Consider the following 13,361-nt stretch of genomic DNA (forward strand, 5'->3'; position numbering starts at 1 on the left):
TAGTGGGACAGATTGTGAAGTTGAGGTTTACAACACGGTTATGGTTGGAGGTGGTAATGGTATTGTTGGCGTTGATGATGGTGGTACTGGTTATGCTGCTGGTGCTGCTGCTGGTGTTTGTAATCTCTGCACCATATTCTCCAAAGCCACTACCCGAGCGCGAAGTTCGTTGACTTCTTCTATTATTCCAGGATTATTGTCGGTCGGAACGAGTGAATAAATAAAATCTAGAATTTGATGTAGTATATAATCGTGACGAGATACCCTGGAAATGAGAGAGAAAATGGTGTCTCGAACAGGTTCGCCGGTAAGTGATTCAGGTTCTTCGCCAAGAGGGCAATGTGGTGGATGGAAAGGATCGCCTTCTTCTTGTTTCCAATGATTAAAGAGGCTACGAACCCATCCCCAATTCATCCAGAATAAGTGATGACTGATTGGTTGATCCATTCCAGTCACACTGCTTTCGGAGCTTGAGTGAGATTCCATTTCGAAATCCGAGTGACTTGAACTGATGACAAATTCCATTTCGTACGATTGGATAAAGGATTTTCGATATAAAATGATTTTTCGGCTCTCGGGTGGTATTCTATTTACATAGGATATCTATATATAGAGATCAAAAGATTTCATAGATTACGGAGGAATTTTAACAGATACGATAAGATATGATTTAGCAGATACGCTAAGATATGAATTTTGTCTATACACTACTCATGCAATTAATGTAGCAAGACGTGTCTAGACTAATAATGATAAGCAGGTAATTTCCTATGGATGATAAGCAGATGATTTACGACTAGAAATGATAAGCAAAACTTTTGACATGCAGACACGGTCGAAGTCCAGACTCACTAATGCATCCTAACGACTTATCAGTTAGACACACTAATGCAGACCTGGTTCGCTAAGACCACCGCTCTGATACCAACTGAAAGAACCCGTTCATATACATTATAAACGATTCACAATAGTTGATTACATTGCGAGGTATTTGACCTCTATATGATACATTTTACAAACATTGCATTCGTTTTTTAAAGACAATCTTTCTTTACATTAAAAATTGACAGGCATGCATACCATTTCATGATATCCACTATCCAACTATAAATTGATTTAATAATAATCTTTGATGAACTCAATGACTCGAATGCAACATTCTTCGAAATATGCCATGAAAGACTCCAAGTAATATCTTTAAAATGAGCAAATGCACAGCGGAAGATTTCTTTAACACCTGAGAATAAACATGCTTTAAAGTGTCAACCAAAAGGTTGGTGAGTTCATTAGTTTATCATAATCATTTATTTCCATCATTTTAATAGACCACGAGAATTTCATTTCTAGTTCTCATAAATATACGTCCCATGCATAGAGACAAAAAATAATCATTCATATGGTGAACACCTGGTAACCGACATTAACTATATACATATAAGAATATCCCCTATCATTCCGGGATCCTCCTTCGGACATGATATAATTTCGAAGTACTAAAGCATCTGGTACTTTGGATGGGGTTTGTTAGGCCCAATAGATCTATCTTTAGGATTCGCGTCAATTAGGGTGTCTGTTCCCTAATTCTTAGATTACCAGACTTTAATAAAAAGGGGCATATTCGATTTCGATAATTCAACCATAGAATGTAGTTTCAATTACTTGTGTCTATTTCGTCAAACATTTATAAAATCGCATGTATTCTCAGTCCCAAAAATATAAAGGGTAAAAAGGCAAATGAAACTCACCATACTGTATTTCGTAGTAAAAATACATATAACGTCATTGAACAAGTGCAAGGTTGGCCTCGGATTCACGAACCTAAATTAATTATATATATTTATGTGTTGGTCAATACTTGTCTAACAAATTAGGTCAAGTCATAGTGTACCACAATCCTAATGCTCGAGACTAATATGCAAAAGTCAACAAAAGTAAATTTGACTCAAAATAATTTCCAAAAATCTATACATGATTAATATATAGTTTAAATATCGTCGTTTTATATTTTTAAATATTTTTAAAAGATTTATTAGAGTAAATAATATAATTTATTTATTAATAAATAAAATTTTATATTATATTTATATAATAAAATATACTTTTATATATATTAAGTAATAAAATTTATAGGGTTCATTTAATATTATAAAGATAATATGATAGGTATTATTAAAGTAAGTTATTACACGTAGTAAAATATGTTTGTATCAAATATTTATTTGATAAAATAATATCTATAATGATAGTAAGTAAAAGTTGTATTATTTTGTAATAATAATTATTATTATAAAAATATCAATATTTATAATTACTAAGATGACATTATGATAAACGATAATTCTAATTATGATAACTTTAATATTTACGATAATTTTTAATATTATCTTTAAAATAATAATTCTATTTAAAATAATAATAATAATAATAATGATATTTTATAGTAACAATGACATTTCTATTAAAATGATAATTTTTGTTAAAATGATAGTTTTAATACTAACGATAATTTTAATAATAATAGTAATGATAAAAATAATAAGAACGATAATTTTATCTAAATCAATATCTTATAATATTTTAATTTCATCATGATACTCTTACCCATTATTTCCTAATCGTTTCATTTAATTGCTTTTAATCGTCTTTTATATCGTGTTCGTAATAATGATAATAATAGTAATCAAAATAATTAGGTGTTACAAATATTTGTTTTAATTACAAATATTAATAATGATAGTTACTATAACATTATTAACGATAATACTAATAATTATCTTAATGATAATATAGTAATAATAATATTAACAATAACAATAACCATTTTTAAATAATGATATATATATTAATAATGATAATAATAATAATAATACCAATAATAATAATAATAATAATAATAATAATAATAATAATAATAATAATAATAATAATAATTGGATAATAATAATAATACTAATTATAACTTTAACGATAATAACGATAGTAATAATAAAAAAATAACAATTTTTTAATGATAAATCCTTTTATTGATAAAGATAATAATAATAATAATAAGATAAAACTAGAACGACGATAATAACGACGATAATAATAATCATTTTTAATAATAATACAAAAATTCGATGGACTATAACTTCAAATCCGTTCATCGAAATCATTCGATATCTAAATGAAAAGTTCTTAATTTTTCGCTAGCTTTCCAACGACATGCATATCTTATACCTTATCTCAGTCGCATATATAACTAATTCAGGATTCAACATAACCTAACTAAAGGCAATATCAAAAGTACAAATATGCATAATCCTATATACTCGAGCACTAGTCAAGGATACACTATTAGTATGTAAAAGTTAAATTTTGAGTACTCACGTATCAATATTGAGATTCAATATTGCAGGAAAGGTACGTAGACGCAACGGAGATGATAAACACTATATTGACCTCACGAGCATACCCATGAACCATACCCAATCACCTCCATAGCTATAACCCATAATTTCCTTAATCCAATCCCATTTGAAAAACAATTTCAAAATCACTCGGACAGCACTCTGACGTAATATTTTATGTATACTAATAATATCTTGAAATAATACGGAGTAAATATATATATGTAAATCGATTGAGAGAGTTTAGAGAAAAATATTTTCAAGTTTCTATGAAATAATGAAACCTATTGAATTCTATTTATAATAGATTTTTGAATTATTAAAGTGAATTATTAAAGTATGAATTATTAAAGTGAATTATTAAAGTGAATTATTAAAGTATGAATTATTAAAGTGAATTATTAAAGTATGAATTATTAAAGTGAATTATTAAAGTATGAATTATTAAAGTGAATTATTAAAGTTACAGTAAAGTAAAAATAAAGTAAAGGTAAAGTTTAAGTATAGTAAAAGTATAAAACTATGTACGTATAAATATATATAATATTAATTTAAATCGTTATATATATTTAATAAAATAAAATATAAATATCGTTATCTTTATCATACTGGTTAAGTAATGAGTTGTCAAAAGTGGTTCTAGATATTTATAAAAGTTATATACGTTTTAATAATAAAGTTCTTTTTAAACTGAAAATGTTTTTGTACGTTTGAAACTAAATCAAATAAATATAATAATTTTGTTTTCCAAAACCAAATATATTTTTAAGAATCATTTTGTTTAAAGGTTAAAATAATGGAAATCGTTATATCATAAAATGTTTTAGAAAAGTAGAATCATATATATTCATAATAGGTTTCAAGTTTTTAAATTACAGTTTGTTGGTGAAGCATGGGATAAAGTTCAAAGGTTAAATAAACGTATGAAATCATCTTAATGAAAAATGTCGAGTTACTTAACTTGTCGATATCTAACATCTAAGTTATTTACACTTCACGTTCTTACTTATAAATCACTTTACCATTTTCCGAATGTTGTCAAAAAGAATAGATTTCTTAAATCACAATGGACCTCATAACATAGACCCGTAATCATATCATAATGTATCTGATAAATTAATCATTTGATATTATCTTCTAATTCCATCGATAAACATATTGAAACAAATACGTTCATGTAAAGTATTATACGTTTAATACTTTATTAATATTCTCAAGTTATAATATATATATATATATATATATATATATATATATATATATATATATATATATATATACATATATATACATATTTATTTATATATAACGGTTCGTGAATCGTCGGAATTTGGTCGAGGTTATAATGAATGTATGAACACAATTTAAAATTCTTGAGATTTAACTTAACAAACTTTGCTTATCGTGTCGGAATAATATAAAGATAAAGTTTAAATTTGGTTGGAAATTTCCGGGTTGTCACAGTACCTACCCGTTAAAGAAATTTCGTCCCGAAATTTGAGTGGAAAGGTCGTGAATGATAATAAGTATGTTTTCATGATGCATACAGGCTGAAAATTAGAGTTTTATCATCAGCGAATAATTTGGATAAACAGTCCATTTATATGAAGAGTACGAATGAAGCTAACATAGAAGAGTGAAATGAGTAAGTGTAGATTCATCTTATCATTTGACGTAGATATGATTGATTTCTATATTTCAAGGGATTTGAAGAAAATCTTTGTAATAAGATTTGATTCTCCGGTAACAAAAGGAATTTGGATCCGCTTTAAATGCGATAGTCCATTTTAATTGTTCCGTCGGAGATTTTCTTATAAATTCACCTCCTTCATTTTCTTACAACTCACACCTTCTGTTGATGCATTTTATGCAAGTCCCTAGACATCTACCCACGTCCATTGCAGGTACAACAGTTTACAGGCCACCATGATCGTTCGTTATTATCCTATCTGTGTTTGTATATGGTTACAGCAACTGCAGGAACGAGATTTGGATGTTTGACTATGTTAGACTTAGTCAGACGTCCGAGTGAAGCCTCACTTGTACGGCTGATAGGCTCATACGCACGGTTGATACTGAGCTAAGTCACAATTACAACCTAAATGAGAAGACACGAGTGAGTGATCACCCGTACGGCTGATGAAGCCAACTCGTATGTGTGATGGATGAATCGTACGGGTGAGTTAACAGCAGGGGTATATAAAGTCTTATGTTCATCATTTTAGGTTAAGCCTCTCATTTATTACACACACTCAGATCTGATGAGCTCCTCCGATTCTCTCTCAACCCAAATCACCCAGGTGGTGAATAATAGCTCTAGGTGTTGATCTAATCACACTTGATTTAGTTATGGTATGACTAAATTAATTCTAAAAAGCTTAACCTATTTACTAGAGGGTTTGATTCACGTATTCCGTCATTGTGTGAGTTAAATCTGTTGATTTCTAAATTCCTAGTCATGTTTCATCACCTTCTATTCTTTCCCCCTCAACTCATATTTTAAAGTGTTCATCAATATGCTCCATCCAGTTCTGATTCTCGATATACTTATAACTTTCATATCGGTCATTCTTCTTTTTCATCTACCGCAGGAAGAATCTATTTACTTCTACTATACTCTTGGGTTTATAGTGTTTCTAGTTCTCCCGTGTCTTTATATTGCTATATGCATCGATATATATGGTTTATAATTTTTGGTTTGTCGTTGGGCTTTATATCTTCCCTTATATTTCAAAGTCTCTGTTTCTATCTTCTATAATCATTGTCATCCACAGTTAATGCTCTCTTTTATTTGCTGCAATTTATACCCCAATTTCTATTTCGGAGTTTTGTCCTTTCGTTTCTTCTTCTTGCGATTAAGCACCGCTTGTAATGGTCTAGAATTCACAGATATGAATTTCAAAATGAACATTGTTAATGTTCTAGGAAGGAAATTGTGATGACACGATCTTGACTTGTCAAATTACTAGAATACCTTGGAAAAGGCCGAATCATCAAGAAATATTTTCTTGATATTTTAGAGGTTAAATAGAATACAAGAGTCGTATAACATGGCACATGATGATGTTATGATCTGTGAATCATCACGTTCCATTTAGAAACTCCGCATGAATTACTGTAATATAATCACGTTGATCAAGTGTCATTATATTATACTAACTCATGCTTCAGTTTCCAACACTACTTCAAAAACATTCATATTTTAAACTCAAAGGTTTACAGAGTATAGGAACTAAACAGTTTCCTTTTTGATGTAATACAGATAGCGCAAAGAGATAAATGATTCCAGATAAGAATAGTTATGGAAATATCATCAGAAATATGGAGGATATTTATAATGAAAGATACGATGATATCATAGAATTTCTAATATCAGAGGATGATGAAGAATATTGTCTGTAAGGGTTTAGTGTCAGGAGCAAGGTATTCGTTAATGACTTCAGCAGACACTGAATCATTTGGATTCTTTGAAGGCAGATTCAGTCTTTGTGATTTGTCCACAGCCTCCTTCATACTTTGCTCAATCCGTTTTTCAGTTCCAAAACTTCTCTATTTCTGAGCTTTGTTAATACACTAATCTTTATCATCAAACTTTTTACTGCTAAGGTCATTTACAGTTTTTGTTACTTCATCAGCATTTCGAGAACTAGTTCGCGGTTCAGAGTGTTTTTCAGAAACTTCACATTCGAAGTATGTAAGCCTTGGAAATAGACGTTATGTATAACTGTTGGCGTCAACATGCTGTGAGATTTCAAAATACTGATTGCTAATTCCCAATGATTCGTATGGCAATTCTCGTTACAAGAGGCAGATGAGTAAATGATGAGGTTTCGATAAATATAAAGATTCATCGGAATGCCCAAGATCAGTGAAGTTGTTGGTAAGTTTATTGCTAATGTGGTGGAATATGAAAGGTTCTCCGGTAACAAAAGGGTAATCACATATATCAAAATTATGATAAGGCTACTCCGAATGAAAAATCAAAGTTGTCTTGCTGGAGCTGTGATATAATTTGCTACTTTGCAAAGGAATTGCAAGGTTATTTTTGCTAATAAATGCCAAAAGATCTGACACAGATATGTGTTGAATTATGACTTTGGTTTCGAGAGCTTTTTAAGTACATAACTGTGGGTAATATGTGGTTGGATCATCATCTCGATTGCTCATTATTTGAAGTGTCTTCAGAGATTTTCGAAGGGTTTGAACACAGATTGTAATTGTTTGTATACATTTGATGTTCTAACACACTTTTGAAGTCAAAGTATAGCTTTGAAAGATGTAGGAATCTAAAAGTGATGGTATCGGTTATATCTCGAATTGAATTCTGAGATTTTAAAATCAGAATATGTAATTGAGTTTGAATGAGTATGGTTGTTTTGATTTCTATGAAAGAATGTATATTATTGTGAAAGTAGGAAGTATAATTGATAATTTGCTTAATCTGATTCAAAGAATGTAACATATTAATTGTGAATTTATATATATCTCTCGGGTATTACCTACCTGTTGAGAAAGTTCAGGGTTATTGTCACACTGAAGTATTGGATGTTTTAACATGTGTATTTAGATTGATATTCAAAATCTTCAATCGGCGTCTTGGGAGAATTAGTTTCATTCGGTAGCTTTTTGGAATGGGTCGTTATTGCTAGAGACTGGTTGAAGGTGATTGGTAACATGACTTTTTGGTTGATTTGGAGATTCTAAAACGATCAGGTGTTTAGTGCTTCCCCTATGAAACATAGTATCCTTTTTGATTAAATTCTCAGTTTTATCTTTGTTTGGGTTCGTTATAGAGGGCGATGTAGTATAGATGTGAACTTATGGCTTGCTAAGCCCGTGTAATGTTTCTTTTCCTCTAGCTCGTTGATGGAGTGCGTTTCTAATAAATCCTTCGTTAAAAAAAAAACATGTGTATTACATGTAGTATAGATGTGAACTCATGGCTTGCTAAATACATATTTACTTTAGCGTTCTTTAATTATAGGTTACACGTGATAAAACATTATGATTAAATGTTAATTAATTTAAATCATAAATGATCTAAAAGTTTTGATTTATTTAATTTTGAATGACAAGAACATATTGATAATCATTTTTAATGAATACTTTTTATGACCAAAATGTATCGTTTTGACAGTCTTGACTAATAGAAAATTACAGAGTAATGGTTCAGATGAGTAGTAAAAAAGTAGTATCGAAAATATAACTAATAATGTTTAATAAAATATTTTATCCTTGAATAGTTATAAACGTTTTTTTTATTCTATATCATTTGTAATTTAAACTATACAAGTAAACACATTAATTTATATACATTTAATATTCAGTCTTGAAACATTTCTTTTGTGATAACTAAAAACAACTTTAGTGGTAACTAGCAATTAGTCGGCCGCGCGTTTCTGCGGCATGTTTAGTACTAACCTTTTGTAACATTAGTGACAAATACATTCGAAGCATATATAGGGCAGGCATAAGGTTGTAGAGTAGTACACATAAACTAATACAGCTATTAATAGGTTCATCTATATTGGTTACATTCCTTCTTTTTTAGTATCCTTGCTTTCGGTTTCTTGCAATATCACCCTTTGCAATATCACCCTTTTCGCGATGGTTTGTGAACTGCTTGTGCTCTGACTTGTGTCAACTTTGTCTTTTGTTACGTTTGGAACTGTTAAAAAGTGAATGGTTATTAGGTGACCACAAAAGATACATGTTAAGGAATATGTGTATTTACCTGATGTTGACGGCGTTTGCTATTCAGTGGGTGAGGTTTCTTCAGTTGGGCCGTTGTATGTTTCACGTATGCCATGGTCGCAACATTCTAGGGTTGGAAGATCGCCGAGAAGAGTAACTTCTGTTTACATTCTAGCAACTGTATTGTCTGTGAATGAAATCCAAACACCCTCTTATAAAGTTCTTATCTCCTTTGTAGAAAAATAAGTAATTGAAAATAAGTTAATTGATATCAGTTTGTTCACTACTTGTACTTTTATTTAAGCAGATAATCTTAGGACTAAATAATCAGTTTTGGACCATCTAATATAAGATTATGTTTCAAATTACCTATTACCCTTAGTGCAACCTAATTCAACGGACTATTATTCCATTTCTTATCAGATCCCCCTATTTATCACAAAATCATCAAGAAACTATTATTCCATTTCCTAACAGGTCCTTCATTTTATCAAAAAATCATCATTTTTGGTCATTCGCTTGTTGCTTTCATATGTACTCGATATCGTCAAACACTTGAACAACCCATGATATGATTAAAGCAACTTCAAGCAACTAATAGTAAAACACATCCATCATAACATATCTTCTACGCCTAACATAATATACTCGATAATTTTAATCTGATGTTAAATATCACATAATCACTTTCAAAACACGCGTCAAAACAAAAAAAAAAAAAAAAAAAAAATCTTACTATAACCTCTATACACCGCCTGAATAATGGTGGCCGAAGTGGTGGTGTCTATAGTTGGCTCTGTTCTATAAGTGAATTCTCGACGCCTTTGAACAACAACTCTAGGGGGCGAACTCCCAGGAAAAATTTCCCCCTAGGAGAAGGTACCCTGCAAATATCAAAACAATAAATGAAAGGTATTCAAATACAGATCAATGTTTAATAACTAATAGGTGTAACCACAAACACAAACAAAGAAGTATATAGAGTTACCGTAAGTTATAAATGCGTATTATGCAGTAGTAATGTTCATAAATAAAACTTCAACCCTACTATAAAGCATATGTATTCAAAGAATATATAATCATAAAACTCTGGTTTTAATCTGAATTTTAAATAAGATAATAACATAAACATTTAAAAACATATACATACCTACCTTTACATGTCCAAAAGGTTCCTCTTTCCTTTTACTTGATATGAACTCTCTAACTTTCATTCGGAAGACACAAACGACGATAACAACCCTGTTTTATGATGGATGTAAAAACTGGAAACCCACCAGAGAATTGTTAGTATATCAGTCACCCATTATACCATTACGGTCACCTACATGTTTGTAAAAACGGAAAAAGCCTGCATAGTATAATACAGAAAATAAGATAAATAAATAAATAAATAAATAGAAACAAACAACAACATAAACCTGATTATTCAAAGTTGAGAAAATAGATGTTTTGTTGAGAGGCATGAGTCGGTGGCAACATGTTTAGAATTAGTATATATATAGACGGAGTTGAATATAGAGCGATGACTCGGACATCCTAAGGTCCAAAATGAAATAAATGCAGTGGACAACAATGAATAACATTAAACAAAAGTTAAAACATGATGGATTTAGTAACTAACTTAATTGACATAATCAATAAACCTGTCCATATTCGTGTAGCTCACACGTGACACAAATGCAGTTACAAAATCATTAGCCGAGTCTTGGACTTTATTGTCAAACAAATCAATGTCATCCTTCAGTATATAAGCCAATTTGGTTATAAATATCACTATTCATTCATAAAACTTAAATCGTGTCTAAAAGGTTACCTGAACGGTATTGGAGACTATCACATACTTCAAAGTAGAATCCACCAGGTGGAGACTCGTAATTTTTCGGGAAAGCACACGCAGATACGTGTGCAAGTTAAACTTAGATTTAGGATTGGCATACATCAAGTTCGCCACTGATATTTAGACTATACGATTTGTAAACGAACAACTTATTAACAGATAAAAAGCATAATGAATTCTAACTCATGTGTGAAGATGATCCAAGAGTGCTATACCTCCATCTTGATAATCAATTCGGTCAAAGAAAACAGAATCATTTTGTAATTTAGGATTCTAAGCCACACCCTGATTGAAAAACTTTTTATGGGAACTTGGTTTGATATACCACCATATCTACCATGTATCGTCTACCTAGCCACATGACCAAACTTTAAATCTTGTTTTTGGAAGTTTTGTTAAAATAGTGCAATGGATTATAACCTATCTACTACAATTGAAGTTATAAAATGAAAACCTATTGGAGTATACAAAAGTGATAAGTTGCAATATTTTTATCTTACCTGATAATGCCTACGAATATAACTTAACCTCTATTGGGTTCAGATAAGCAAGGGGCATCATCTGCATTTTACGCCATCCTACGAATTGAAAATCAAACAATAGTCAGATGCATATTAAATCTGGTATTAGTTATATGCTCATTAAATATCAGTTACAAAAATAATGATGAGTTATAATAGATGGTACACTTATGAACAATGAACAAAAGTTTTGAAGTGGCTAAGTTGGTTAACAGTCATCATTAATATATAAACGAAATCTAAGGTTTCAAAAAATCAAAGTAAAGAGATAATACCAAAGAAGCAAGCAAAAAATCCAACTTCAACCTACAAACAACATCATCAACAATCAAAGCTTATGAAACACAGCTAAGGAAAATAAAACTAACACATTAAAAGAATATTAAGCCAACACATTGAAGGAAAATCAAACTCCGAGTGTCTACAAAAATGGGTGGGCAAATTTTCAGAACTCTAATAACGATGTGAAGCACAAACAACGAATAGGCGGAATTTGTGAGGACATCTCAACCACTTAGCCCGCACATATATAAGCCCTAATACAAAAGCTACATATTTGATATATTTTACTCTAAAATTAAAGGAAGGACAAAGAAGAATTATGAAAATAAAATACCTTTATTGAAGAAAAGTGATAGCTGATTTAACATCATGACCTAATTGAATCAAATAAGCTTCAACATCTTGTATTTTACAAATGACGCTTTTGGTATTCCTCTCCGTTCCACCACCACTTCGGCACCTGCTGTAGCCACCGTCGACGATGTTATAGCCGCCATTGCTGTCATCACTGTCGCCCTACTGATTCAATTCAGGCGGCTTCTTATGTTTTTGGTTAGCTTGAATTATATACTCTTTTCTGAAAAATTAACGATATTCAAATTATATATATATATATATATATATATATATATATATATATATATATATATATATATATATATATATATATATATCCTTATATGATATATACCTTAACATAGAAGAACTTAAAATTTGGGGAAGAAAGGCCGGATGGCGATGGTTTTTGGTGGTGGCGGTGGTTTTGACTGGTTGTGAAGGACGGGAGTAATTTGGAAGAGAGAGATTTTTTTCTTCAATGAAGGATAAAATTAGGAGAACAAAGTCGAGAGATAAAGGAAGGTGGAGATTAGGTTAGATGTTTTTTTGGGTATCCTAATGAAGCAAGCGGGCAAATGTTGGGGCTCGTTTAGTATATAAGGATAATGAGGGAGAGTGTGCCAGCGCGTTGCTAAGAAGAAGTGCATTTATTTGGATCGTCTTGTATATTACAAAGTAAAAAAGTGAGACTTTAGCAGATATCCGTAACTTTTCAACATACCATTTTTAAAGTTACTAAACTTTTATTATATACATTTAAGCCCTTAACAAAAACAACAATGAGAAGTATAAAAAGAATAACAAATTGTTTTTTTCTGAAAATCAGTTAGGGATTACCCAATGAGGAATTAATTACCTACATGTTCATCTCCCGTAGTTGCATAACCCGCCTGCAACTACTGTCTTGAGGAAACTCTGATCAATCCGAGGGCATGGCCGCTAAACTCCCCTCTCTGCTGCCCCCACACTAAACGAAATGCGACATTGGCGAATACTTCAGGTAATGGATAACATTTAGTACAATGTTGCAGCCCTACGGATTATAATACGTCAATAACAAACTAAAATATTTTACTTCGTATAGACATAAAATCTTAATCTTAAGACGTCAGTAATATTTTTATACATATTTTTCTATGAAAGAATCATATAGTGTTGGAAAAAGTATCTATTAATTTAATTAAGGCTAAACTTTTTATATATTATTTATGGTACACATAGGCAATTTATTCGACAAACATATAAAAATATTTATTTTGCCAAATTAGACATTATATTATATATTATATATATCTT

General features: G+C 30.6%; 1 long non-coding RNA gene across 5 annotated transcripts; it reads right to left on the reverse strand.

The window, feature by feature from the left end:
- Window positions 1–8,739: 8,739 nt before the first annotated feature.
- On the reverse strand, window positions 8,740–12,546 carry LOC139872273 (uncharacterized). Of its 5 annotated transcripts, XR_011766996.1 has the most exons (7): window positions 12,418–12,546; window positions 12,061–12,303; window positions 11,720–11,750; window positions 10,238–11,501; window positions 9,820–9,967; window positions 9,124–9,270; window positions 8,740–9,057 (listed from the first exon to the last, which is right to left on the reverse strand). It is a non-coding gene; the product is annotated as an uncharacterized lncRNA (long non-coding RNA). The 5 variants fall into 5 exon arrangements; XR_011766997.1 differs by having other exon boundaries at window positions 10,238–11,980; XR_011766995.1 differs by having other exon boundaries at window positions 11,720–12,303.
- Window positions 12,547–13,361: the final 815 nt, after the last annotated feature.

Source organism: Rutidosis leptorrhynchoides, chromosome 10 (assembly GCF_046630445.1).
Source record: "Rutidosis leptorrhynchoides isolate AG116_Rl617_1_P2 chromosome 10, CSIRO_AGI_Rlap_v1, whole genome shotgun sequence".
NCBI classification, from domain to species: Eukaryota; Viridiplantae; Streptophyta; class Magnoliopsida; order Asterales; family Asteraceae; genus Rutidosis; species Rutidosis leptorrhynchoides.